At 45.2% G+C, this 23,617-nt stretch overlaps 1 long non-coding RNA gene across 6 annotated transcripts in view; it reads right to left on the reverse strand.

Annotated features, from left to right (window-relative positions):
* Positions 1–3,812: 3,812 nt before the first annotated feature.
* LOC102764434 overlaps positions 3,813–23,617 on the reverse strand; it is a 40,781-nt gene continuing 20,976 nt past the window's right edge. Inside the window, exons 3-5 of one of the 6 annotated variants that reach the window (XR_435480.2) lie at positions 23,434–23,591; positions 22,583–22,727; positions 21,734–22,272 (exon numbers count right to left, since the gene is read on the reverse strand). This is a non-coding gene — a long non-coding RNA (uncharacterized LOC102764434). Of the gene's footprint in view, positions 4,529–14,291; positions 14,873–18,086; positions 18,175–21,733; positions 22,273–22,582; positions 22,756–23,433; positions 23,592–23,617 lie in introns of those variants that run through there. The other 5 variants (XR_001513281.1, XR_001513283.1, XR_001513282.1 and 2 more) reach the window with 5 other exon arrangements.

A 23,617-nucleotide genomic window follows, 5' to 3' on the forward strand; every position in this document is an offset into this window, starting at 1 on the left:
CGACAGGGGAGAGGGTGGGGTTGAGAGATCAACCGAAGGACTTGTATGCATGCATGTGAGCATAACCAATGGACACAGACAATAGGGGGGTGAGGGCATGTGCTGGAGAGTGAGGCGTCTGGGGAGAGGTCAATGGGGTGGGGGAGAAGGAGACTTATGTAATACTTTAAACAATAAAGAATTTAAATAAATTTTAAAAAGAATAAACTTAGCTCTTTCTGGGGAAAACAAAGAAGGAAGTTGATCATCTTACCTGACCAGAAGCAGAGTCAGGGAGAACCAGGGTGATTAGCTCTGAGACTTACAATGGCATTGACACTGGAGCTTTTTCATAAGAAAAACTTTCCTAGAGTGCATCCTCTTCCCCCAGATTTTATCTTCCATCTCATTGGCCAGTTATATCACATGACCATGCCTCAACCAATTGCTGGCAAGGGGAAGGAGATTACCGTGATTGCCTTACTAACCAGCATTCACCTGTGTGAGCCTGGGAGCACAGGGAAAGGAGGTATGCCAGTGATGGCAAACCTTTTGAGCTGGGCATGTCAGCATTTTGAAAAACCCTAACTTAACTCTGGTGCCGTGTCACATATAGAAATTTTTTGATATTTGCAACCATAGTAAAACAAAGACTTAAATTTTTGATATTTATTTTTTATATTTAAATGCCATTTAACAAAGAAAAATCAACCAAAAAAATGAGTTCGCGTGTCACCTCTGACACAAGTGTCATAGGTTCGCCATCACTGAGGTATGCTGCAGATAAGTAATTGATGACTTCCCTTTCTTGTTCCAAAAAACCTCCCTTCAGTGACACCTGCCATTTAACAATATGATAATCAGGATTAAGTGACAAGGTTGAAGAAAAAAAACACACACACAAAAACAAAACCAAACAAGCCCACAGTAAATGAAGGGTGCATACAATGAAGCCTGACATACAATCAAGTACAAAACAAACATTCCTGGCATCCTCTAGGCTTGCGAAGGGTGGGCCATGAACGTGGATTTAATAGTCACTGAGAGGAAATTTAGCTACAGGTTGCAAATGGTGGTTTGTGGACCAAATGTGACCCATGAATGTGTTGTTTGGGCCTTTCCAGTAACTTGTTTGTGTCTATTTTTCAGTTCGTTTATTTTGGGTTTATTGTTCAGTGGTTTGGTTGCCAACCTTAAAATATTGGGATATTTCTTTTTGTTTGGAAGTATTTCTAACTTACCTTAAAAAAAAAGAATCAGCCTGCTCTTTCACCTGGCGGCCATCAGTGGAGCTGATGGAGTTGGCCCTCTGAGGCACACAGGTGCTCTCATGTGGCTGCTGGTCCACCTCCCCCATCTGTTACCTGCATTGCCCAAGGGCGTCTGAGTGTGTGACCCTGGGATAGTTTAGCAAGTCCCTAGAATAGAAGCCAACCATTCCTCAGGAGAACATGGGTGTCCCAACCTTTCTTTTCTTTCTTTCTTTTTACTTCAGAGAGGAAGGGAGAGGGAAAGAAAAATATCAATGATGAGAGAGATACATTGATCGGCTGCCTCCTGCACGCCCCACACTGGGGATCGAGCCTGCAACCCGGGCATGTGCCCTGACAGGGAATCGAACTGTGACCTCCTGGTTCATAGGTCAATGCTCAACCACTGAGCCACGCCAGCCGGGCCGGTGTCCCAATCTTAAGCCTGGACCTCAACAAATGACCACTTTGGGGTGTGATGAACACCCACCCTATCCTCACTGTCGACCCCTTGAGGACTCTCGCAGGATGGTTTCTTATTAAGGTTTTCCACACACACCAGGGGGCAAAGACAGAGGGGGTGGGCATGTGGGCAGATGGAGAGAGGGGCGTGGAAGTCTTCCACCTTAGGCCAAGAGAAAGTTTCCGAAGGTGCTTCCCACTGGGGGATATTCCTGAGGAAGAATGCGCTCCAACAGCTGTGAGAGTAAAGAGACGAGAAAAGGGTTTGGAATGAAGGACTGGGTTTGGGGGAGGATCTCACTCTGAGAACGGTTTTACAATCTGTCACTATTTGCGGCTCCCATGTTTCAGCCACAGTGAAAGAGGTCGTGGATTTCAAGGGCTGCTTTCTGCCTTCTGACTCAGCCTTCCGCGGCAGCCATATGTCTTCCGGGCCAGAAAGGCCCATCTCCATCAAGGGATTAAGAAACCCACACGAGACATTTTGTCACGTTTTGCTTTAACTGTGAAGCCCTTTCTCCAGAATCAGGTACAGAGGTCTCGGAGCAGATGTGCACACAGATGGGGCTTATCTGATTTCCTGTCCGTGGCCGCCCACACACTGCCGGCTCTCCGGAAAGGTTAGATAATGAGAGTGACTCAGGGCGCCAGGAATGTGAATGCTGTGACATGCAGCCGGATCTAGCCCATGTAGGGTTATTGTTCAACCCACCATAGCAAGGCTGGAAATGAGAGGCCGGCTTGCTTCTTAAAAGAGGGTTTTGCAACACATTTGTGTTTGTGAAATAACATCCATTCAGTTTTCTGGAGAGAGAGAGAGAGAGAGAGAGAGAGAGAGAGAGAGAGAGAGAGAGACAAAGACAGACAGAGAGAGAGAAACCTGAAGTGGTTATGAGGGCCACTCTGGTGCTCAGTATCCATGAGTGTTCAAGGTTTGTTCATCCAGGCAGCTATCTGCAACATAGCAGGGGACAGGGGTCTGACACGGGGAAGGTTAGACGGCAACTCCCCGTCAAGTTGCAAATACAAGTCTCCCTTCCTAGGGGAACCAACCCTAGTGTGGAGGGATTGTACCCACCACTGGAGAGTGAGGTGGAGCACACACCTGGAGATGGGAGGAAGGAAGGCTCCTGAGACAGGGGGGACTCGGAGAAAATGAATGGAAAGTTCCGGGCACCAGCCTTGGCAGACACATCGCGGGCCTCCACACTCGAGCCCTCCTGCACTGATTTGCCCGAGACACACTGTGGTGGCTCTGGATAAGCCCCCGCTCTCACCATTGCATCTTCTCTATAGTAACTGCTCGTGGGTTGTTTTTTAAAAATGTATTTTATTGATTTTTTACAGAGAGGAAGGGAGAAGAATAGAGAGTTAGAAACATCGATGAGAGAGAAACATCGATCAGCTGCCTCCTGCACACCTCCTACTGGGGATGTGCCCGCAACCCAGGTACATGCCCTTGACCAGAATCGAACCTGGGACCTTTCAGTCTGCAGGCCGACGCTCTGTCCACTGAGCCAAACCAGTTAGGGCGACTGCTCGTGTTTTATAACAACTCTGACATTGTTTGGCTTCCTAGGGATCCGTAATCAGCCAGGATAATACAATCGGCATTGTTAATCCAGTTGATCACTTTCCACCTGACTCTTCCAAACACTTTACTCTTACCGACCTGTTTGATCCCTACAGTAACCTGTCAGATGAGGACTTCCATTATTATCTTCGTTTCTACTGATGAGGAAACTGAAGCACAAAGCGATGAGGCAACTTGCCAAAGTCACTTAGCTAGATGGCAGAGCTGGTGTGCAACCAACGCGATGTCGTGGAACAGGACAGGGGAGAGGGTGCCAGCAGGAGGCGGCTCCAGCACAGCTGCCCCCTTCCCCATGCCCGCCTGCCAGTCCCAGAGAGCCACTCTGCGCACTGCCACTGGTCCCTGCCTTCTTCAGCTTCTTTTCTTTCTTTTTATTTTTTAAAGTAATTTTTAAAATATGTATATATATATTTTAGTGATTTCAGAGAGGAAGGGAGAGAGAGATAGAAACATCAATGATGAGAGAGAATCATTGATCAGCTGCCTCCTGCACGCCCCCTACTGGCATGTGCCCTTGACCGGAATCAAATCCGGGTCCCTTCAGTCCACAGGCCAACGCTCTGTCCACTGAGCCAAACCGGCCAGGGCTTCAGTTTCTTTTCAGTAACTTCCTGGACTTTTCCTTCACCCCACCTTTTAAACTAAGGAGTGACTAGATCAACGTGCTCCACTCCCCTCCCTCAGAACGTATGGCCCTTTTAGAGTTATGGGTGTGCTACATCCTAACCTGACTGGGCATCCGGACCTGGGTTCGGCACACAGCATTGTCTTTCACTGTGTGTTTCTGCTTCCTTCACTTCTCCGGGTCTCCCTGGCTTCCCACATCTACAGAATGAGGTGTTACCTTGATCAGTGATTTTCAACATGGACAGAGGGGGGCAGGGGGTTCAGGACTTTTTCCCGCTGTGTGGCCTAGGCTCTTCGTGGTCACTTCTATCAAAACAGACCTGTCCCGTGTTGCCTCCCCCAGCGCCCTGCCTTCTAGATGACAGAGAGCAAGACTGACAGGTCCCCCCCACCCACGCCTGAGATTCCATCCCATCCCCTCTGGGGTCGCTGCTGTAGAAGGCTCCTGCTGCTGCCAGGAGGGGTCTCAGCTCTTTGGAGTGTGCCGTGGAAAAAGGCTGAGTCACCCGCTGTTCCAGATGATCCCTTAGGGCCACGGCAGTGCGCAGGTTCCATGAGACAACGACTTCCACAAAACGCTGGTATGAACAGCGAGGTCGCCACCCTGGGATTCATGCTGTGGAGCAAAGAAACGGAGGATTAGCCTCAGAAATTGTGGAAGGAGTGAGGGAATGGGGCACGTCATGAGTCACTGAAATGTATTTTTAAACTGTTGACAATATTACAAATGTCCCCCAATCCCCCCTCTCCTCCCAACCCCTGCCCCACCCCGGACTATTGTCTGTGTCCATTGGCTATGCATATATGTACATAAGTTATTTGGTTAATCTTTCCCCTCCCCCTCCTCTTCCCCCTCTGAGATCCGCCAGTCTGTTCCATGTATCCATGCCTCTGGACCTGTGTTGCTCGTCAGTTTGTTATGTTCATTAGATTCCACATATAAGTGAGAAGATGAGACATTTGGCTTTCCCTGACTGGCTTATTTCTCAGCATAATATTCTCCAGATCCATCCATGCTGTCTCAAAGGGTGAGAGATCCTTCTTTCTTACAGCTGCGTAGTATTCCAGTACAAACATACCACAGCTTTCTGTATAATAGAGTCATCTGGGTGTGCCCTGGGTTGTCTGAGAGAGGGGCGGAGTCACTTGTCCAGCCTGAAGAGAGGGCTTTAGGCTCCTGATCACCCAAAGCCCCTCTTGGCCCAGGGCTCTGCTTGGACAGGTGCCTGCCCACTGTCCTGGCTCCTCTCCCACCACCGATGGCGTCTGTCTCCCCTGGTCCCCACTGCTGTGGGTTCAGTCAGCATAAGCATTTAGTGAGTGTCTACTGAGCCTAGAATCGGGCTGGATGGGGAGCAGGGAGAGAGGGCAAAATCCCAGTGGGTTTCAGGCCCCGTGCTCAGGAGGCTCTCAGCCCAGCCTCCTCGCCCCTGCACAGCTCATAGGAGGGAAAGGAGAAGCCTGGGGGATGAACAGGAGGAAGTATTTCTAACTTATCTTAAAAAAAAAAAAGCCCAGGTGCTGAGCCACTTCTGAGGGGCGGGGGAGGGGATTTGGACAGTTGTGCTCTGACCCGAGTTCCTCCAAGTCCCCTGGAAACTCAGACTCTGGGCTCCCATTTCCCCCACAAAATGTCCACATACCAGATTCTTTCTTCTGCTTAAATTATATTTCCACAGAATTTCCAAACACAACAGGGTTTTGCTATTACCATAGTAACCCCTGCGTGTGAACAGCAGACTCCACAGGGAGGAGGATGAAAATACCCAGGAACCCGAGCTTCAGAAAGGTGCGCAGAGCAAGGGGCAGCCAGGTTGGGCTGGCGGCCACCCACCTGGCCCTGCCCAGAGGGCCTGGGGCCTCTCCCCGCCTGATCGGGGCCTTGAGGGTGGAGGTGGTCTGTGCTTTCTTTTGCAGGAGTGTTTGCCCACAAGTTATAGTACCTGGAAGCCCAAGACATTGCCCTGTTTTTTTCTGGTTTACATGGAGACTGACTTTCTTTCTCTTTCTTCCTTCCTTTCTTTCTTCTTTCTTCTTTCTTTCTTTCTTTCTTTCTTTCTTTCTTTCTTTCTTTCTTTCTTTCTTTCTTTCTTTCTTTCTTTCTTCTTTCTTTCTTCTTTTTCAGGAGATCTGGGGGAAGATACTTTTATTTTCAGATGGTGTCACCTTATGGCACAGTCTGGAAGAGCCAGGATGCAAACAAAGCTGAATAGACAGGGGGATGAAGTCAAAGAGCCGGAAGGAATGCCCGAAGCTGAAAGCACGGTCCCCGTAGGTGTGCACCAGTCCTCGGGTAGAAAGGGCCTCCATTCAGGCTTTCACAACAGCAACAAGAGCAACAAACAAATCAGCAGAAACCGGCTGAGCTGGGCAGGGCAGGCTAACATTCTCCATTGAACGTTCTGTCTGCAGGAAATGAAATGGCCTGTCAGTGAGGGAAGGGGCAGCACATAAAGACAACGACATTATCTGACATCACGCAGGTGAAGCGCGCACCCCCGTGCCTGGATCTGAGCCAACAGGGTTGCCACTTGCAGAAATGCAGTGGGCCCTGACCGGTGGCTCACTTGGTTGGAGCATAAAGTGAAGCATCATCTCCTATATCATGACAGGGTTGCAGGTTGAATTCCGGTCAGGGCACACACCTAGACTGTGGGTTCAATCCCCAGGGTGGTGCATATGGGAGGCAACTGGTCTCTCTCTCTCTCTCTCTCCTCTCTCTCTCTCTCTCTCTCTCTCTCTCTCTCTCTCTCTCTCTCTCTCTCTCTCTCTCTCTCTCTCTCTCTCTCTCTCTCTCTCTCTCTCTCTTTCTCAAAATCAATTTAAAAAACATATCCTTGGGTGAGGATTTTTTTAAATGCAATGGGATGTTGTTAGGGGCCCTCCATTAAAGGCGCCCTGGACTTCCTCCTCTCGGTCAGTTTGTAAAATAGGACTGGAATCGTCACTTAACTTTTAGAGACCATGGCCTTAAAGTACGTGTGTGTGTGTGTGTGTGTGTGTGTGTGTGTGTGTGGCTCACAGACACATGCAGAAACTTTTCAAGACACTTAAATCTCTAAGCTATATAGTTGGTGACACTTCACGCTTTAAACTCCTGCTTGCATTCTTCCAGGCATCAGGGTGGGAAATACAGAAGGGACTTGAGCTCCAGCAATCACAACCCCAGAGCCCTGCGTCCCCTCCAGGCCTTCCCTGTGCTGGGCCCCCTCCCGGAATCCCTCCCCACACTCTTCTTTTGTCTGTGCCTGTGCAACCTCAGTGTCCGCTGAACAGCCTCTCGCACTGGAAGTTTCTCGTGCCCCCGGGCTTGCTTAGGAGCTGAATTTAAAAGAAGTTTTCTTAGCAGATGGGATATTTCCCGCTTGCAATTTAAATGAGCCACTACTGGGGCCTGGCAGTCCCTCCACTACATCCCGGCAGACCTTGCTGAGCGGGGAATGCAGCAGCCGCCAAAGCAACACAAGAGGTGTCCCTGGTCAAACCCTCACTGCGGGCAGGGTCTCCACCAGGGGCGAGGGGATGTAGTAACATCTCACCAAACCCTCTCAGAGGCGTGCCTGGCTTACAGTTAGGAACCTGAGGCTCGAGAGGGTCAACAAACCTTTCCTAAGTTGGGATGCCGTGTACGGCCTGGTGACTATACAGTTCACAATGCTCCGTGGACTATGTGAAAGCTGCTGAGAGTAAATCCTAGAAGTTCTCATCACAAGAACAAAATGTGTAACTGTGTGTGGTGACGGATGTTAAATAGATGTATTATGGTGATCACTTTGCCATATATACCAATATTTGAATCATGACATTGTACAGCTGAAATTCATATAATGTCATATGCCAATTATACCACAATTTACCAAAAGATCAGTCCTCACTTGCATTTAAATTATAGCGGGGCAATAGTAGATGAAATAAAGTTGTATCATTAAAAATTTTTTTTCTTACCCTAACTGGTTTGGCTCAGTGAATAGAGCATTGGCCTGCGGACTCAAGGGTCCCAGGTTCAATTCCGGCTGGGGCTCAAATGGTAAGAGATCTTTCTTTTTCACAGCTGCATAGTATTCCATTGTGTACATGTACCACAGCTTTTTTATCCACTTATCTGCATTGCTTTTTTAAAAAGAAAAATAAATAAGAATTTCTATGGTGAGTAGATATAAACAGGAAAAAAATGTCCTAAGCCAAACAACTATCAAGTGGAAAAGCAGGGGTTTAAACCCAGAACGTGGGCCAGTGCCCTGGCCTTGACCCACCACGTGGAGTTGCTTTTGCTACATGTTCATCATGCCGCCATGGGGATGGTGAAAATGAGCATTTAGCGTTTCCCACATGGTAAACTGTCAAGCGGGGAGGTGGTGGGAAGGTGGTTGAGCTGGGCTGGCGACACTGAAGCCACACTGGCTTTTGGGGTCCATGGTGGCCACGTGCTCCCTGCCCGGCCTGGCCGGGGTAACTCCGGGTCCCAAAGTATCATGCCCTCCCGTGGGTTCTCGGTCTGGAATACCCTCACCATCTTGGCCACCTGGCTCCTCGCACTCCTGTGCGCTGCCCAGGTTCCTGCCTGACACCTGAACCACCTACCCGCAGCTGTCAGTCTGATGGCAGGTGAGGTGTCCCCCCACCTGAGGGCCCCCAGCAGGCAGTGAGCGCTCCTGGGTGGGTGTTGAGTCTATTCTTATTTGCCCAGATACCAGGTCTGAAATCTTTCCTTTCTTTCCGAATCTCATAGCTATCCGATCCACAGTACATCCTGCCAGCTTTATCTTCAAGATATATACACACTCTGATTCTCACTTGTGCCTCCCCCCACCCCCCCACTGCCCTCCACCCTGCTCCTCACCACCCTCTTCTCTCACTCGCATTACTGCAGGGCGTTCTGGCTGATCTCCCTGCTTCTTCCCTTCCCCACCCCACCTATTCTATCGCTACCACAGCAAATCATGTCACTCCTCTGCCCTAAAGCCTCAAATGCTCCTCCTTTCACTCAGAGTTGAAGTCAAAGCTCTTTCCATGTCCTATAAGATGATCTGCCTGCACCCCTTATTTCTCTATGATTTCATCTCCTTCAATGGCCCCCTCCCAAATGCAGCCCCAGACAGGTTATTAGCTCCCAACTGGTCTCAGCCAGCACTCTTCTGCCTCAGGGCCTTAGCATAGCTGCTCCTCTAACTGGACAGCTCTGCCTCAGACATCTACATGGCATGCTCCCTCTCCTCCCTCGGTCCTCATGAAGGCTTAGTGAGGCCTTCTCTAAGCACGCGCTTTAGAATTGCAAGGCCCGACCTCACACTTCCCTCCCCCTTTCAGCTTTGTTTTTCTTCAGGTTGACCTAACAGAGTATATAATTTTTACACATAACTTACTCATTTGTCCCCACCACCCTCCTGATAGATTCTAAGTTCCATGAAGGCGGTTTTGTTCTCTGCTACACAACGGGCACCTAAAACACATAATAGTTGCTCAACAAATATTGATAATTGATTAACTGAATAAAGAGCTCTTTGTATCCCCAGAGCATGCCTGGCCCAGAGCAAAAGGTGAGCAAATGTATTGAACTCATGAACAAACATGACTGGCTGGACGCAGAGGTGCAGAGGGTGGAGGTGCTGTGCCAGGGCTCTGTTAAGAGTCCGCGACAGGAGAGTGTCTGGAACCAGGTGTCAGGGCCTTGGGAGCTAAGTGTGGCTGGGAGACGGCTGGAGAAAAGGAGAGGGAGAGCCCCTCTCCCTTTGGAGCCTTTCACTGCATCCAGGGTGACTGTTCCATTAACCCCCAAAAGGCAACTCAATTCCGTTTTCTCTTTCGTCCTTTAAGGTCAAGTTCTATTAGCAAAAGCTGCTGCCCGCGGCATGAGTCCTGATTTAGAGGGTAGGGGGAGGGCTCTTTTTGTGCAGATGAAGGAAAAATACAACAATAGGCAGCCCCGCTGACGTTGCTGGCTGGGCAGCAGAACAAAGGTCCGACTGGGCTGGTGTGTAGCCTGGCCAAAGAGAACGTGGGGAGGACAGCACGGGGAGAGAAAGGCCCTGTGCGGGGCCCCAAGCTCGGTCACTCTGCAATGCAAGCCCTGTCTGTGACCCATTTTAACTGCAGGTTGTCGTGTGTGCCAGGGTCGAATCCGGGCAGAGCTGGTGGCTGTTTTTGGAATTGGAGTCAAGCTGGGTGTGTCTGGGTGTGGTTTCTCGGTGTGTGGTTTCTCCAGCGAGTAGTTCGATTCTGGTTATTCGTTTTCTGGATTGCAGGAGAGACTGGGCCTCGCCTGCCCAGGTTGGAACATATAACCCCAGTCAGACGGGGGGCAAATGCAATTAGCCTTTTAAATGTCACCATGCGCGCTGTGTGAGCTTCTGAATATTTCTGTCAGTTTCTCACAGGGCACCTGTTTCCAAAGCGGGCAGAAACGTAAGCTCCTGGACCTGTGACCACAAATGACACTGGACGTGGGGATCGGCGACGTCTAACTTTAAAGGTTAAACAAGAGCCAACGTGTGATATAAAGGTTTAGGTTCATAACTTTCGTTGTGGTGCTGACTTTTCATTCTGTTTATTTTTTAAATAGTCTCCTGCAGAGAAAATGCAAGTCCCGGTTTTAAAAAGCTATCGTTATGACTGCGTATTTCCACTCCCTTCAAACCTGTAAAACACTTCTGAAGAGTGTGTTCCTGCAATATAACCTCAATTAAGAGAAACCTTGATTTTGTTGGTGTTGAAAAAGAGGCCACTAAAGGTGCCTAATGTTATATACATAACATCATATACACTGGGGATACACTGTTTGGGGGGCAGCATCAGATGAGAGCACTCACGTAACAGAAGCCCATTTTCATGTTTATGTAATTGTAATTTTATAAGCAGCATAAAAATGCAATAAAATTGTACTGCCACTAGGTTTTCATTCATTTTAAAACCTCTAAGAAATCAGATGGCTCCTGCACTGCCCGTGTTTCTGGAATGTTGCTTAACAAAATTAATACTAAAAGTTCACTATTTCCAACTGTCATAAAGCAAAGTTCTAGGCACGTTGCTGTCACCAACTTCTCTTATCAGGAGAGATCTACTGGCAAAGAATTTACAATTTCACTCTTAGACATCCTATACATTTGCCTAACCTTCATGTACCTACGTTAAATCCTTCTGAAAAGAAAAAAAAAGGAAAAAAACTGAAAACTAGGTTAAAATTTCCTTTAAAATCCTAGGCTAAAATTTCCTTTAAAATCCTTTGAAAATGCCCTAGTTGGTTTGGCTCAGTGAATAGAACGTTGACCTTCGGACTCAAGGGTCCCGGGTTTGATTCCAGTCAAGGGCACATGATGGGGTTGTGGGCTCGATCCCCAGTGGGGGGCGTGGAGGCAGCCAATCAATGATTCTCTTTCATCATTGATGTTTCTATCTCTCTCTCCCTCTCCCTCTCTGAAATCAATAAAAAATTATTCATTTAAAATATCCTTTGAAAATGAATCCTAACACATATCAAAGATCACAATTTTTTTCAAATAGAAACCATTGACTTTAATAATTTCCTAATATAAATTTTTTTAAAAGGTGTAATTAACAATCAGAATTCTACAGCTACTCTTAAATATTAATCCTGCCAGGTTTCTTAGAAGAAGGTTGGTCAGTAATCAATTTTTATTGAACTTGATTTCAATATTGACAAAATGATTAATAGAAGTTGTTTATAAATCACTTTAATCTTCTTGAAATACAAAGAACACGTGAATTTTTTAAAAAAGTAAACATGGCCATATACCTCATAGCATCATCTATACAGCCACAAATGTCCCAAACTTTCTGAAATAATCTCGATTCAAGTAATTTTACTTTTTCCACTGATAGCAACTGGTAAAATGTATAGCTAAACAAAATTTAAATTTTATGAACTTACTTTCTCACAAAACCAAATTCAGCAAGAACCCTCAGTGAGACCATGTTTTTATTTTAGTTTGGACAATGTTGTCACTGTGACCATGAACCGTTCATGAGAACTACATTATCAGCGCTGGTAGGATCTTATTCATTTCTGCCTGTTTCTCTGAGAGAATGCCAAGCAAAGAGGGTAGGCAACATCTCCTTTGCAATGGATGGCACATTGACTTTGGACAGGACTTCTCCAGTTCTCCAGTTCTGCCAATTGAAGCAATGGGCAGAGGCAGCCTTTCAGGCCTCAGGACCTGGACACCAGGCCCAGCCCAGGCTCCAGGCAAACAAGTGAGCTCCTACATCCGTGTCTGCCTGCTTGTAAAATGAGCCAGATAATACTTTTTTCCTCCTTGGATTTTTGCAGGATCGCATGCAATGTCTGTGCAACTGGCCAGGGAACCACCAAGGGGCTGTCGGTTGTGAACCACGCTGGGAGCCCGGCATCCTGGGCCTGAGGACCTGAGAAACCTGCACAGGTGAGCAGGGCTGAGAAGCCACAGCCAGAGAAGAGCCTGAGCCTCAGCTGCAGGAGAGCTGGAGACAGTGATGTGGGCCGAGGCACCCAAGGGCCATAAGCTGGAGGGCCTGCTGCCTCTGCCCAGATCGAGTATCTGGAGTGAACTATGTGGATTGATATTAGAGAGTAAGGGAGGAGAGAGAGAGATAGAAACATCAATGATGACAATCACTGATCAGTTGCCTCCTGCACACCCCACACTGGGGATCCAGCCTGCAACCCGGGTGGAATCAAACCGTGACCTTTTGGTTCATAGATTGACACTCAACCACTGAGCCACACCAGCCAGGCAGCTGTGTGGAGCTCTTAAAGACAGCCATTGGCTCTGTTGGGGGAGAGGTTCTGTGGGATCCCCAAAAACATCACCCAAGGCTATGAACGGTAAAGTGCTAAGATGTCCCCTCCTCTTCTTCTTTCATAAATTCACATTACTGAATAAAAAGTAAATAACATTCGTTCTCTGTTTCAATCCATTCTTTCCCCAGTTCTCACCCCTGTCTTTAGAAACCTTTCTGTTGATTGTGAAATGTTCCTAGTTATAATCCCGAGCTCTAGTTATACAAATGAAAGGAAGTCTTGTGATCAGACCCAGATTTGCTATGTCACCTGTTATACACCTGTATACAATTAAAACCTACTCTTATTGAACCGACAGTAGATCTGTAGAACATGGAGTATGTAGCAATTGTCTGAACACAATGTAACCTTGGATACCAGGCAACTCAACTTTCTCAGTCGTGTTGCTAAGGCAACGAGACAGAGGTGGGTGTGGGGAAGCCCAGCATAGCTATCTATATACAAGGACCTCGAGTGCTCCAAGGCCTCATCTGAAAAGGCTGCAGGGACAGTACCAGGCCCTGTGTCACCAATGGCCAGGGAACCTCTAAGTGGTACCCTATTACACACACTTTATCTTACCCTTCTATGACAGGCATCCAACACAGGAAAGCTCTCTACATATGTGCTACGTTGTCCCCAGAACTTGCTTCCCCAATTCGACTGGCTTGCCCATCGCTGACCACTGCTCTCCCCTTCCTCTTAAATCCCTGTTGTCTCTCGACAGGCAAGGTCTCTGGCTGTCCCCAAATATGCCTTTCTCAGCCTTACTTCCACTTTATATTTTATAGAACAAACAGTAAATGTGGTTTCATCTTTGTTGGGTTTATGTCTGTTTTCCAATGTGAATTTAGAAGAACACGAGTCCTGTGAGATGTTTCTCACCAAACAGAGCTGGAAATCCAATTTGGAAAATATTGCACACCATAACTCCCCTTAGAGATTCACAGAGCATACTTTCATTTCAAGGCGCTGAGATCCTACCATTTAAGTTTTGTTTAGCCCACCTCTTCTCGTATTTTACTAGCCAGATATCGTTAGTAATGTTGTGTTAACTCCTATATTCTTCAGAGCAAGTACTCCATAGAGCGTGCTTTGAAACATGCAGATTTAAAGTAGAGCAGAGCCTGACCAGTGATTTTTAAGCAAATCTTTACTGACTCTGCTATTAGCATAAGAATGCAACTTCAAATGATCTGAAGCAGATTAGGAATGTTCTGTTACCTTCTGCTCGGATGAAAGCAGATGCCTTTTATGTGCAAATGGATATGAAGCCATCACTTTCATTCTTTTTCTTAAACCCCACAGCTCCCAGTGTTCTTTGCTCAATAATCATGCAGAAGGCCAACTGAGATGGGGACGAAGCAGTCCCGAAGATTCGCTCTAAGGGAATCTGCATGAGAAAAGCAGAAACCTTTCCCAAGGTTTTCCCCCCTCAATTTTCTTTTCCACCTGTAGGCCCACCCCCAACTCAACCTACACATCTTCCTCACTAAAGACAGCGCTGGAGATGGTCTGAACTTCTATCATCTCATCCTCACGATAACTGAGGTTCATAAAAAAAACTCAAAAGGTATTAAGGTTTTTAGGTATTTTAGGTAATGGCTAAAAATATGCAACTGAGGTTGAGTACAGCTGGGAGACAGTGGTTACATTTGTGATGATGGCCTCGAGACTGTTAAAAGAGGTGGCATGGTCTCCTCCATCACTGCTTTCCTCTCTCCAAAGCTCAGAGGAATATGGAGCCAAGGGAATGGAGAGACAGAGCTGTTCAAGACAAGGGTCACAAAGGATGTCTTTTCCCTTCTTGTCGCCAGAGTGAAGCCATTCATAATACAGTTTTGAACACTGGATGTGCCAAGTAGGGGGTAAAGAGTTTAATATACATTATCTCATTTGATACACAAAAAAGCCTGAGAATATTATCTATCACCTGGTGCAAATGAGGAAGCTGAGATTCAGAAGCTGGCCGAAGGCCATACATGTAGTAAGCTGGCAGAGTCCCTGTATCCCTTTACCAGGAAGCCACGCCGTCTCACGTCACCTTGGCAGCGTGCAGCCAGCCCACCCACTTTGTCCCAGGGTGACATGGGAGTGTGGCAGGTGTGCCCAAGGCCTCGCGTCCACAGCCTGATGTGCTGATCTGTGTTAGTTGACGACCATAACTTGAGACTCGGGCACCTGAGTCTGGGAGGAGACAGGAGGTCAGTCAGCTGTCTCTAGAGATTTGTGAGTTTTCAAAGTATCCGAATAGGTGCTAGAGGGGAGAGAAATGCATTTGTCTCTGCATTTGACTCATGTGTTCATGTTGTAGTAGCCTACATAAATTACTTTTTAAATCAGTGAGGGTCTTTAATTTTAATAAAAATATGAGAGGAAAGGCTTGTCTTTATTGGTCTAACGATTGGATATTAATTAATTATTATTAAGAATAAAGTAGAAACCTTAATACCTTTTGAGTTTTTTTATGAACCTCAGTTATCGTGAGGATGAGATGATAGAAGTTCAGACCATCTCCAGGGCTGTCTTTAGTGAGGAAGATGTGTAGGTTGAGTTGGGGGTGGGCCCACAGGTGGAAAAGGAAATTGAGGGGGAAAACCTTGGAAAAGCAGTAATTCCCGGACTACTTATTTCTTTACCTTCAACTGCTGTGGTAGAGCCAGGGCTGAGTCATTCCAGAAAGGGCACACGCTCCATACCCATCTGTTTAATGTGCCTACCATCTCACTCTGCTTGGGAGTATTGTTAACTGTGCATATGTCTGACACCCCCACTTTTTCATACTTCCACATTCGACTTACATAAGCAATGGTATGTGGGGGTCTGAAATCAGACTGATCTGAGTTTCATTTGGCTTTGGATAAATTGCTTCAATTCTATGAGCCTGTTTTGTCACCTGTAAAATGGGGATAATAATAGTCCCTTCTCAAAAAGCTGTGAAGTTTAAAGGGGATCGTGCATATAAACTTCTTAGTGCAATGTCTGGCCCATGGGAAGTACTCAAAACATGATAGTTTCCCTTTTTAAGAAAAAAGCTTTTTATAATGAATAAAAATGTAATAACTCTTTGTAAAGTGTTTTATGCATATTATATTTTTAACTAAATTTACTGGGGTCACACTGATTAATAAACTTTCATAGGTTTCAAGTGTACAATCCTATGTCACAGCATCTGTATATTGCACTGTGCATTTACTGCTCAAAGCCAAGTCTCCTTTTGCCATCATACATTGGACCCCCTTGGCCCTTTACTACTCCTCCACCCGCTTCCCTCTGGTAACCACCATACTGTTGTCTGTCTCTATGAGTTTTTGTATGATTCTTTTCCTTGTTTTACCCAGCGACCCCTTTTCTGGGTATCTTACCTGAAAAATTTGAAAACATTTATTCATATCCCTGTGTTCATTGCAGCATTATTCACAGTGGCCAAGGCATGAAAACAACCAGAGTGTCCCTCAATAGATGATTGGCTGAAGAAGATGTGGACCTATATACAGTGGAATACTACTCAGCCATAAGAAAGGATGAAATGCTGGGGGTGGATCTTGAGAATATAATGCTAAGAGAAGTATGACAGAAAAAGTCAAGAACCCTGTGACTGCACTCATATGTGGGATTTATGCGTATTATCTTAATCCTAATATAGAGCCTTGCAATTAGGAGACAGGTTTCCAAGGACAAGTTGACATTCTTTTACAATTATGATGAAAGACTAACTGATAAATCTGTCTGGAAGGTAATATGGTAACAGGGATCAAAGACATAACCTCTGATCCTGTAGGGCATGTATGCAAAGATATATATGCAAAAAGGCCCATCGAAATCTTGTTAATTACACTGAATTTTAAAAATCAAACTAAATGTCTAACAAATGGTAAATAAATTTTGGTACATCCATACAACATGAATGAGGAACCTTTTAGTTGCCAATTATATATCTCAGCTCATGCTAGCTTAAGTCAAAAAGGGGACCTCCTGGAGTATCCAGGAGGAGCAGGCCTAACTCAGATGCTACTGCTCTCTAAAGCTTTCTCTGACCCACCAGGCAAGATGAATCACTCCTCTCTGTGCTGCCAGAGTAGACTTTTTCTATTTTTCTGTCTCTAATGCCTAAAACAGTGCCCAACCCCAGCTAAGAACTTAGCAAATGAATCAATCAATGACTTTATGTGAGGGGTCAGAAGGAAGCAGAGTGGCCTAGCAAAAAGAGACTTGAAGGCAAAGAGTCTTGGTGTAGGACCTACTGCCACTGCTTACCAGCTATGTTACCTCAGGCAAACCACTCAAACAACCTGAGGTTCAGGTCTCCTCGTGTAAAAGTATAGTCATAGTAGCCACCTGAACCAATAACTGTGAGGGATGAAGAAGATTTTATATATATATATATATATTTGCAAACCGAATCCAGCAATACATTAAAAAGATCATATACCATGATCAAGTGTGATTTATTCCTGAAATGCAAGGTTGGCATAATATCTGCAAATCAATTAATATACACCACATAAACAAAATGAATGATACGCCCATATCAATAGATAACATAAAAAGCTTTTGACAAAATCCAGCACGATGGTTTAGTGGAGGAGACAACAACATTTACTGCAGCAAGTTGTTAAATAGAGAAAATGCAGGGCTCTCTCTGACGCAGACTTGGAGGACAAAGAAATGGGATATAGTCTGTGGTTGAAACCAGGAGACGGAAGCAGAGGGAGAAAAGTGATGAGCCTAGGCAAAGGACAAAATCCCGGGAAACAGGAACATTCATTGGGGTGCTTAAGAGTAAGGGGATAAGCAGGTGAGAAAAAGTAGGCGATACTGGAGATGAGGAAGGGGCAGGAGGGAAAGGGGGGCCAGGAGGAAGGAGAGAAAAGAAGTTGCCTTATGCCACTGACCAAGGATTATAGGAGCGAGAAGCTAGGAAGTAAGTGGCTAACCATGTTCAAGTTGTTTTGGAGCTGAAACAGCCTAAGCTGTGTTAGGTAGTGTCTGGCTTGGCATGAACAGTGCCACGAACTCCCAGAAGCTCTACTTGGGGGTGCTGGAGGCTGCTCTGGGCAAAGGCTGCCTCCACGAATGCCCAGGAGGGATATTCCTTCTTCAAGTCCCTAAGGGGCACTGCATTCAGCTGTGCTGGCTGCTTTGTTTTCTCACCTGCAACCCTCGGTTTCCTTGAAGCTGGTTGGTTTATACTAATTCGCCCTTATTCCTTGCTTCTTATAGAATGTCACAGAGTCACCCCATTTGGGGCCCAATGTTTCATGGAGCTACCCCCAGCCAGAGCCTATCATCCATGTAGCCAGATGCTTATATATATATATATATAAGTCAATGAAACCGTGCTCTTGTGGCATTGATGGCCTGCCTGTCTGAAAGGCTTCTTTGCTCAGAGCAGACTCACCTTCACACTGGGTCCTATCCAGGCTGATGTTACAGGTGCCTGCCCTTCCTGAGCAGCTGTGGCAGAGAACGGGAGGGCATCCCAGAACCTGCGGGGGCACAGGCGATGTCACAGTTGGGTTAGACACTCGTCATGAAGATGTAAGGAAAAGATATTCAATCCTGGATAACCAAAACGTACCTTTTGTAAAAACAAGAAGTTGAGCCCTGGCTGCTTTGGCTCAGTGGATAGAGCGTCCGCCTGTGGACTGAAGGGACCCAGGTTCAATTCTAGTCAAGGGCAAATCCCTGGGTTGTGGGCTCGATCCCCAGTAGGGGGCGTGCAAGAGGCAGCCGACAGCTGATCAATGATTCTCTCCCATTAGTGATGTTTCTCTCTCCCGCTCCCTCCTTTCTCTCTGAAATCAATAAAAATATATTTTAAAAACAAATCAAAACCCCCCCCCCAAAAAACCCAAGAAGTTGACTCTCAATAATGAGGTCATGGTGGGGATGTGGGAGAGAACCAGTGTCTGGGGAGATACATTTATGGAGGTGCAAGAATTTCTTTGCAGCCAGGTAGCTTCTTGTAGTAGTGTGCACACTCTGCTACCCGTGCCCTCTGTCTTCTATCGCATTAATGGTTCTTTATAAATACTGATGCCCTAGATAGCCTCATGAATATTTGCCTATGTCATCATTCTTCAACCAGGGTTTTGGAGTGAGTCATCACTTTGGTTGGTACAGTTCGGGATTTCATGTGCAAGATTCCTTAGTGAGAAGCAATCAGATGGGCTCCCCTCCAACCAGTATGCCGAAATTCTTTTTTTTTCTTTTGTTAATATATTTTTATTTCAGAGAGGAAGGAAGGGGGTGAGAGAAATAGAAACATCAATGATGAGAATCATTGTTTGGCTGCCTCCTGCATGCCCTACCGGGGATTGAGCCTGCAACCTGGGCATGTGCTCTTGACCGGAATCAAACCCAGGACCCTTCACTCTGTGACGCTCTAGCCACTGAGCAAACCAGCTAGGGCCGGTATGCTGAAATTCTTAAAGCATCAATACTTGTTTGGGGCATCTTAATATTATTATATTTTCTCATTTTGTTTGATTCCTCTTTACATCTCAAACTAAGAAATCTTTCCTACCCTGCCTTTTAAGGTGACTGAGTTACAAAGCTTGAATGCTCAGAGATTCCTGGGCTGCTAAGGCAGAAACTGTTCATGCTCTGCAGCAGAAAAAAGGGAAAAAGGCGTGTCCATGCACTTGTCTCAGTCCCGGGCCTGTGAGTGGGCAGACTGACAAAGCCCCACATGCCCTGTCTCCACTTCCCTGGGTTCTGGACCCCATGCCAGGGCTGACATCCTGAAACTGAAGCTGCGTGTTCTTTCTTTCTGAAACAGCGGCTAAGTCAGGCGTTCACAATCAGTGATCCTACCCGGCTGCTGCCCCACATCCTGTTTGCCTACATACAAACAAGCCTTCTTTGATGAGCAAACGCTCTTTGCTACTTCATGTTCTTGCCATTGAAATGAATGATGGTAACACAGGATGTTAGTCTTGTGCGGCAGTCCTCTCTCTAGTTAGCTGGGTCTCTCTATCAAATTTAAACGTTAGGAAGTCACAGAGAAATGTAAATAGCAACTAAATTGGAAAAATAGATCAGAGAGATACAGACTTTGGAGCTGAGCAGAGCTGAAATTCCTGTTTTCAAAGAAGACAAAGGTGAAATGATAAGCCCCAAATCATAGAGCTGCATTTCATGGCAAAGTGGAAACTAGGACATAAATAAATAAATAAATAAATAAATAAATAAATAAATAAAATAGCTCAATATTACTTTTAATGTAATTATTATAAAAACAACATATGCATGTGATTTTTTAATAAATTCAAATAGACTTAAGGGTGTAAAATAAAAATAAATATATTCTACTCAAAAAAAAATGGAAACTAGGACTTTTGATTTCAAATCCAGTCCTCTTGCCACAACATTCACCAACGAATAGTGAGAGACTTGGGGAGTCTGTTGAAAACATCACCAGAGGTCCCAGGGTCAGTTCTTTCATTCTTCAAGTTCATATATAATCTAACTCTAACCATCCAATTCATCTATATGTCTCTATATGTCTCTTTGATAAAGGTTTGGCTAGAAAAAAAAAACACATAATTTTTAGGAGTGTGTTGGATGACTTAACAAAATGTACAAATTTCCACAATGCAAAACATAAATAATGCAATACGAGCCACACTTTTGTGGCCCGGATGTGTTGTCCTTATTTCTGTTAATGTTTGGTGAGAATGCACAGTTCAGGAGAGCAGGGATGATACTGTTCTTTTCCACGGCTTCCTCAGTGTCAACCAGAGTGACTAGAATAGAGTTAGCACTCAGGACATATTTGTTGAGTATAAGACTGTGATGGAATATTGTTAAAAATTTAGAAATGAATGTCATATGACACAAAAGATGGATATTCTTGGGATGATCTGATTGTCAGACTTTTTTAAATCTTCAAATGCCTTTATATCACATTGCTGACCTAAAAAACTTATTTACTCCTATTATTATTGTTTAAATTACATCATAAATTCCATAAGGTTAAGAACTATTTCTGTGTCCCCATGACTGAGCCCAAGGCTTGGCACACGCTAGGCACTCCACAAATAACGGCTGCAGTGTTTCTTTTTTACAATGCAATAAGAGCATTTGCCAAGTCGCCATTTTGTGATTGTCAACAAGATTTGCAGCTCTTGCCTCAGAACACTGGCTGGTTTCAAGGCTCCGTAGCCAGCTTTAACTCTTCGATGGCAAAGACATATGACAAGCCGCTTAACTTGGGGCCAGATGAGCTCTTCACATTTATAAATACAACAGTAATCTAAGTGCCAATGAGCACATCAGCCAGCTTGACTATGGGACTGAAGAAATAAGAGTTCCATGAACTCTCAAAGAATCAGTAAACCTCCCTCTCACTAAGAGAAAAAACTAACTTTGGCAGCTCTCTCACCAACTCTACTTTCTCATCTAAGGGGAAAATGTTTTCCAAAGTATTTGCTCTGTTGAGAGCTTACAGATGGCAATGACTTAAAAGCCTTTTTAATACTGGTAGCACAGTGCATGATCCTAACCGAATCCCACATGGCATCAGTTGACTAGACTTGAAAGCTGGGAAGCTCCCAGAAGTAAGTGCCAAATGCCTGTCAATTACATTCTGAAACAGTACGCAAAGATGTGGGTGGAAAAGGTGCCTAGATACAGGGATGACATGGAGAAAAGTACCTCCATAGGAAGGAACAAGGATTGTGTGGTTGACATGAAATAGACCAGTATAAACAAAACACTTTCTGAACAAGAGATAAGATGAGGTATATGCATTGGGTTCATGACTTCCTACCAAAGGCCTTGAATTCCATGGGAGTGAGTTAGCTATTGCTGTCTCACAAACCACCATAAAACTCAGTGCTCAAACCAATAAGCATTATTATTGCCCTCCATTGTAATCTTGCTGAGGAGTTCTTTTGGTCTTGGCTGGGCTCACGCATACCTCTGCAGTGTCCTGTGGCTTGGGTAGGCAGCTCTGGTCATGGGATCCTTCTCACATGTGTGGTCATTGCCTCCCTGTATGGTTATACAGGAGTTAGCACTCTAGGCCTGATGCTGCTCTTTAGAAGGATCTGCTGGCAGCGCTGGCCCTGGGCTCACATCCGGGAACTTGGGCTTTGTAATGCTATGTTCTTAACTGTACTCGTTTTCTATTGCAGATGTGATCAATTACCACACATTTAGTGGCATAAAAGAACACGTATTTATTGTGTTCCAGTGCTGGAGACCAGAAGTCTAAAATGGGTCAGCAAGTCTGTATTCCTTCTGGGCTCTAGAGAATAATCCATTTCCTTGCCTTTCCAAACTTCTAAAGGCCATCTGCATTCCTTGGCCCCTTCCTCCATCTTCAAAACCAGCAGCATAGCATAGCAACTTCAAACCCATACTTCTCCTCCCCCTCCCGCCTGCTATTGCCATCATCTGTCTTTAACTCTGATCCCAGATAATTCAGGAAAATCTTCCCATTTCAAGATCTTCAACTTAATCACATCTGCACTGTCCCCTTTGCCGTGCATGGTATCACAATAACAGGTTCTGGGCATTAGGACATAGACATATGCAGGTGATGAGGGAGAACAACATGGATTCACAAGCAGGAAATCCTAGAGATGAAGCGAAGTTAGAAAGCTATAGTCAATTATTCAAAATGCAATAACCAGCTAGAAAACTAAGTAATCTAGTTGAGACTATTTAAAAGCTATGTTAATCAAGACCTGTTTGGGTAAAGCTTGTGGTATTTATACTTATTCACTCAATATTTCTTTTCTATCCTTAATTTAAATTTTTATTGTTGAAAGTATTACATATGTCCCTCTTCTTCCCCACTGATCCCTTCTTTTCTTGAGTGTGTACTGCATGCTGGGACTACAACAGTAAATGAAACAGATGTGTTTCTGTCTCGATGGAGCTTACCTTCTAGTTGGGTGTTTCGAAAAAGGACACATTTAAGCTGAGCCACAGAGACTTGTTGGTAGAAAGAGGTAGTTCTACAGAAGAGAGGGAGTTTCAAGAAGAAATGGCGTGCACAGAGCTCTCGGACTGGGGAGAATGTGGTTCTCTGTAAGTGCAGTCAAAGACCAGTGTGACTGAAATGTGGAGAATGAGAGGAAGCTTGTACGTAATGTGGCAAAGAAGGTACACAGATGCCAGTCCATGCAGCATTCCATGAGTCTCAATTTCATTCTAAGCATAACTGTAAGTCACTTGGTTTCAAAATAACTCTAGTGTTGAGGAGCAAGAGTGCAAGTGGGAAAATTAGAGACTTGCTACTGCTCAGTGTGGTTCAAAGACCAACAGCATCAGATAGACCAGAGCTTTTTGGAAATGCAGACTATGGCCCCCTCCCCAAATCTAGAATCAGAATCTGCATTCTAAAAAAATCCTCAAGTGATTCATTTGTACATTAAAGTTTGAGAATCACTGAATTGGAAAACCGTGGTAGCTTGATCTACATAGTGGCTGAGGAGATGGAAGAGAGAATGTCTTAGTCATAGGCAGTCAGAATTTGTGTTGGGATTAAAAGCTGTTATAAAAGGACCATTGTATTAAAAACAACATAGAAAAGCTGCCAAGTTCTTTGGCGTGTGGCTGGTTGGTATGAAATCCTTGCTAGATGCTGATGCTCAAACTGTTGATGTACTAACTGCCCACTTTGACAACTGTCAGAGAAACATGGTGGGGTAAGGTGGTGCTTTTAAGAAATCGTTCATAGACTTCTGTAACATGCAAGAGAAGTTAAAGTCATTTTAACATAAAAAACAAACCTGGTATAAAGAAGACAATGTTCAAGACACACAGAGATGTCAGTTAGATTAGGTGTGGTACGCTAGTCTGTGATGTCAGAGATGTTTTTCAGGCAGAAGTCCAGTACCCTGGAGAGCTCCCACAAAACAATGGTTTTCTGAAGATGAAAGTCTAGGATCTATGGAGAGATGCCTTTTAGACTCA

This window comes from Myotis davidii, unplaced genomic scaffold, assembly GCF_000327345.1.
Source record: "Myotis davidii unplaced genomic scaffold, ASM32734v1 scaffold497, whole genome shotgun sequence".
NCBI lineage: Eukaryota > Metazoa > Chordata > Mammalia > Chiroptera > Vespertilionidae > Myotis > Myotis davidii.